Source organism: Octopus bimaculoides, chromosome 3, assembly GCF_001194135.2.
Source record: "Octopus bimaculoides isolate UCB-OBI-ISO-001 chromosome 3, ASM119413v2, whole genome shotgun sequence".
Taxonomy (NCBI): domain Eukaryota; kingdom Metazoa; phylum Mollusca; class Cephalopoda; order Octopoda; family Octopodidae; genus Octopus; species Octopus bimaculoides.
The window spans coordinates 61,125,097-61,131,580 of NC_068983.1; the positions used below are offsets into that span (position 1 = coordinate 61,125,097).

Below are 6,484 nucleotides of genomic sequence, written 5' to 3' on the forward strand. Positions count from 1 at the left end.
ATATATATATCTTATGTGGTACAGTTTATACATCATTTAGTATATTATTAATCACACATTGTATCATGACATAGTAATGCATATTTCATTATATATCATGACACACATCACATATTTCATTATATATCACATAGTATATATTAAAAATCAGCATGTTACATATTCCACTTTGTGTTATCTGTTTTAAGTTTCATTTGTAACAGAGAGAGAAATTCCTTTTAAACAAAATTATACTTGTATATCCGACATTGACAGAGAGAGAGTAGAATGGTTAACATACCACTACAGCTGTCAGCATAAAAAAGTGAGATTTAAAATTATTATCACAAAACATTCCAAGACACTTTAAGTAAAAACTACTAAAATTATTTAGTGCAAGTCTAAAGACATGAAAAATAATTGAAAGTGTACAGGTAGGTAAATTCATATTTTCAATATCAATTTGGTGTGTGAGATTATAAGTTGAAGTTAAATATAAACTGAAGATTTGGTGTCTGTTTCATGTCAATATGATTCTTTTGGTAACACTATCTTAACACAACCATGCCATTATGGTGTTGAGGATAACAACAAAGAAATAACAACTGTTAGAATGATAATAATGATTTCTCATTTAGGCACAAGCCCAGTCATTTTGAAGGGGAATGGGTTTGTCAATACCACCGACCCCAGTGTTTGACTAATACTTTATTTTATTGATCCCAGAAGAATGAAAGGCAAAATAAACCTCAGTGGTATTTTAACTCAGAATGTTAAGAGCCCAAAGAAATGCCACAGAGCACTTTGTCTATTCCAATAATTTTAACACTAATAATTTCATTTTATCAAGAAAGACCAGAAACTTGAGGGAGGGAGCAGTTGATTATATCAATGAGTACTCAGCTGTTAGTTGATTTTATCAACCTCAAAAAGATGGAAGGCAAAGTTGACTTTGGTGGGATTTGAACTTAGAACATAAAGAGCCATAACTAAATACCACAAGGCAGTTTGTCAAACACTGAAACAGATTTGCCAATCTACTACTCCAGAATGATAATAATAATCCGTTCTATTGAAGGCATAAAGCCTGAAATTCTGTGGGAGGGGACTACATCGACCCCAGTATTTCACTGGTACTTAATTTATCGACCCCCAAAAGGATGAAAGGCAAAGTTGACCTGGATGGCATAATAATAATAATAATTAGATGAATGAATATAGCTGATAAAATCAAACCAGTACTTAACTCAAACTTTATTTTCTCAACTCACATAGGATGAAAGTCAAATTTGAACTTGGCAGGATTCAAACATAGAATATAAAAGAATACAACTACTAACTGCAATTTTGTCTAGCACTCTGTGATTTCATTGCCCTTAACCTAATAATAATTATTTCAAATTCAGGCACAAAGTCAACTGTTTTGTGGGGAGGATGATGCTGGTTAATTCATTGATCCCAGTACTAGACTGGTACTTTATTTTTATCCATGTACTCTTGTTTTTATGCTTTACATAATCAGAGCCCATCTCCTTGCAAATTTGCATTTGATATTTTCCAAGATCATGTTGCAAAGCATCTAATAAAAAATCTATTTGTTGATCATTCACTATATATGTAGAAAATTTCATGTTTCCAGAGGGGGATGGCCTCCTTCACACATTCCACTCACCTTCCCTAAGAAGGTAAACTTGGCTTTTTAAGGGTCCTTTTCTTTTTTGATTTTACTCTTTCCACTGCCTTTGACAGTCTTTCACCTCATTCCATTGTTTATCTGCTCTACATCACAAAACAATGAGATTCTGTTGCTAATCAAGGCAGGAGGAGAGGAGTCCTTGATTGCTAGCTTTTAAGAGGTGGTCTATTCTGCTATTTTGGCAACCTTGACAAGTGGTGCTTTGGAAAAAGGAGTTTCAGCGACCTGCTATTGTTGACACTGTCTCTGCTGTTCCTGATTCTTGAATTCTTCCAGACAAAGAGCCCCTGAAAAGGACCTTATTGTCACACAAGCAGCTTGGCTTCTACCTTGCATTGCCAGTATCACTGATGTTATTTCTGCATCTCCAGTTTGGTACAGCTCTGAATTGGCCCTGCAGTCTTTGGGGATCATTAAGACTTGGATATCTACCATTTCTAGTCACTTCTGCACTCACACCTATCCATACTGCTTTGCAAAAGGTAGTCATCAGTTTAGCTTGCTTTCTTGCTCTATCCTCAGTTTAAACAAACTAGGTATACAGTTCCTTAAGCCTTATTTCAACCAAGAGAAGAGATATCACTTCAGACACTGGTTATAGCAAACCTCCAGATGTTGCTTTAAGGGCATAAAAAAGCCCTTTTTTTTCAGGTGGTAATGGTGGTAGAAGGTTGTGATGCAAAGATATGTGACCTTCCTTCTTGTTTGCTCTTGAGTAAAGTCATCAGGTAGGGAGGTATATAATATTTCAGTTACATATTTCTGCGATGCAGATTTTTCTCTGCTTGGTCACATATATTTAGCTCCTCTTAAAAGTGCTAGTGAAAAAATTGCTGTTCCTGTCAGTGTTGCTCAAAACAACACTTTCACCAATTAAATTTGGTTTGTTTTTTCAACAAAAAAAGTGTGCTGTTGTTGTTGTAACAGTAACATTAAAATTGACATTTTAAAATGTTAAAATATTCTTTTGTGTGTATATGAGTTTTACTGTGAAATTTTTGTTGTTTAGCAGTCTTATTTTCAGTCTTATTAAGGATATGCTTCTCTGCTGGAAAGCCATTTCAAGTTAAATAAATGAAATTTCATGTCTCCCCCTGGTATGGAGGTAAATGTCTGATTCTCAATAGAAAATTATTTAGAAAAAAAAGAATATTTTCTTCCCAATTACATTAATTGAAGAGTTTTGCAACACGTGTACATGGCAAACATGATGATAATCATACCTCCATAAATTAAAGAAGTTCATAAAATTGGATATAATCAATGAATTGAGAAGTTTAAATGAACAGAAGATAACTTTCTGCTGGAAAAAATAGGTATCTAAAAAGTAAACAGAAAATCTGGTATAAAATTATATGCTCCTGTATGTATGCGCGTGTGTGTGTGTGTGTGTGTGTGTGTGTGTGTGTGTGTGTGTGTGTGTGTGTGTATATATATATATATATATATATATATATATAAACACCAAAATTCCTATATTGGATATGAACTAATTACTCCTGAGTTGTTAGTCTACCTTTTTATTCACATTGCACTTTTCTTTCATCATCATCATGACGATTTCCCCCATGGAATAGTTGCTCTACAATGATTATAGTTTATGAATGCAAATCTTGAAAAAGTAAACAATAAAAGCTAAAAAAAAAAAAGGGTTTTGTTTTTTTCTATTTACTAAGTTTAGGTTTGCAATCAATAATCAACAAACTATTGTTGAGGTTGTATTGTTTTGTGTTGAAATAATTCAGTGAAAAGACATCAGAGCAAAACAGGGATAATTACTTTTGTTCAAAAATACTAGCTTTATGCAAGAAAAGATTTGGTTTAATAATAGCAGCAGAGCAAAGCTGGATAAGAATGGCTGGAAACATTGAACACAGAGAAAGCAAAAATAAATAAATAATATAATATCATTAGAAGTTCTCTTACAGAAGACAGTGATATGGGAGAAATGAGAACATTTCAGTGCTATGCACAGAAACAAAAAGGATTTCTAACAGCAATGATTCAGAAAAAAATAGACTTTATTTAATAACTTCCATCTGGACATGAGTGAGAGAAAACTGTGATATCTAATTTTAAACTTCATGAAGATTAAGATAAAAATAACAGAATAGAAACTTTGGCATTATTTTTTTCTTCTGGTTTTTACTTTCATGCCATACAAAACCTGAGACTAATGGCCTTTGTTTATAGACATACATGATATAAGCAAAAGGAAAACAGAGCAATAGTTTTATGAAAGACAAAATTCTGAAATCACAAAGCTTACAACTGGTAAAGGTGCATCAGGTAAATTTCAAAAATTGGAAATTTCACATTTTTTAAAAGACAGAATAAACATTATACATTTTTAAAATTTATTTTGTTGCACTATGAATGAATGGAAAAGCCCAGAATTTATTATGGTTGTTAATCTGTTATTGTATGCATATTTTAAACAGATGAGATATATTTTGATTAGACTGATAAATATTCACCACAGAACAAGTATAAACCAACAAAAGAACAATAAAATTTCTACATGCATTAAGCTCTATTTTCTCTATTCAGTCATGGATTATTAGCTAGGTTTACCCACAGCTATATTTAGTTCCATAACAATTATGTACAATCCTGGCAAACCTGAAATAGGACAACTATGTTTATTGGTCCATTCATTTTCAGAACAGGAAGGGGTACAACGAGAGGGTCGGGGGGGAACAGCAGATAAATATAAATCAGACTGGTTAAGAGTGTGTTCTATATTTTGAGTCACCATTATTATACTTGAATGGGAATATTAACAATATGAAATAAAAACAGAAGCTATTGAATAGAGTATATGTTTAAATAGGAACAGGGTTCCAGGGTAATTAACAGAAATGAAATAAAGATGGTTCTTTACAATTTCCTACAGATTTTATTTTACATAGATTTCTCATTACCAGTATACATACTGACCAAAACACAAAACACATTTACAAAATTAGCTGGAAATATTTACACAAACAGAATGCATGTGTATATTGTGAATATTTCCAACAACGTTCACAATATTAGAAATGAACAGCAGTGGAAATTACATTTGGAGAAAAAAAAAACTTCCCATTCATTTGAAAAAAAGATTATTTCATTTTAATGGTTTTAAAATGTATTATGACAAGTAAAGTAGACAAGACAGAATATCTTTAACACATACAGGTTAGAAGTCTGCATGACTGATATAGACAATCTGTGATATATAAAATAATCATCTTAGTATGCCTGATAAACTCTAAGACACACATAATAGTAAAAATAAATACATGTGCCATGTAGAATAGACATGCTTCTATGACAGGCAAAGTCAGTTATTTGAAACTAAAAATAGGAAAATAAGAATCTCTGTGTGTTTGTATATTATTTATATATGTAGAGAGAGAGACACCATATATTGTATAATAAGAGCAGCATACAAACAGAAAATGTATATACAATAAAACAAACACATTAATTTCAGCTCAAGGTCCCTCTTTATGATCAGTACCTGGCTCAGCTCTGCTCCAACACAAAAAACTAGATGGATGATATCACACCGAATGCAACTAACAATGAAAATCAAACTAAACTATATAAAATACAATAAAAACTATACAGTGGATAGATTTAAGTGCTAGATATATGGGCCAGCAAAAAGTATGTCATGTTGTGAGACAATACCTAAGATTCTATGTGGTTGCACAATCAGTTAAATCACTTTCAAATTAATAAAATGGCATAAGATATAAAGACTTGCTTAATTAACATATGTGCATGCATGTAGTGTGTGAGAGAGTGAGAGAGAGATGATTTTTGCTGGAATCTTAGGTCTGTTCAATCAGGTCTGCCTAAGGGTTAAACCACAATATTTATCAATGCTACACAAAACAACAAGAATAAACCCTTAAGCAAATATTTATTACAAATCACAATATTTGCATGATGTGAAGTTTCAGATGTATATAAGGATGAAATTGTTTTTCACAACTGTTTTATTATTGTCTTTGGCTGAACAAAATTTAGCTAAATGTGGAATAAATAAAACTAATACTATTTATTAAAAGCACTCAGAGATACTAGGACTTCTTTTCTTAAAATATATGCCCAGTTTGAGTTATCAAAAGATATGTAAAGCATTTAAAATTATTTTGATATGTATATGTATATGTGTGTGTATATATGCACTTATATATATAGATGTATATATGTGTGTATATATACATATATATGTATATGTGTGTATATATACATATATATATAGATATGTTATATATATGTGTATATATAGATATGTTATATATATGTGTGTATATATACATATATATATATAGATATATATAGATATGTTATATATATGTGCGTATATATATATATATATATATATCTGTAAAAATATGTGACACTTATTCGGTAGCCATGATAAAACTCCGAGTTTCGGATACCGGGGTGGGAACCCATGCCAACATCTCTTGGGTTCCCACCCCAGCATCTGAAACTCGGAGTTTTATCATGGCTACCGAATAAGTGTCACATATTTTTACAGATAAGTTCCTCTATTTACACAATATCAAGGTCTCTTTCTTTCTTTTGTTGTCCTTTCTATCAATATATATATATATATATATATATAATACAAAGAATATATATACATGTATACACACATATATGTACATACTTACATCTACATGTGTATATACATGCATATCAGGGTACAGGACGTTAGAACAATAAACTACAGACAACGGAACGAACACATAGGAAAACGGAACGCCACTTGGAATATCCCTTCATCAGCTGTCTCTATTCTATCTA

The 6,484-nt window shown here is 31.5% G+C and overlaps 1 protein-coding gene across 2 annotated transcripts in view; it reads right to left on the bottom strand.

Annotated features, from left to right (window-relative positions):
* LOC106876335 (trophoblast glycoprotein) overlaps positions 1 to 6,484 on the bottom strand; it is a 17,016-nt gene that overhangs the window by 1,454 nt on the left and 9,078 nt on the right. The window lies entirely within an intron of this gene.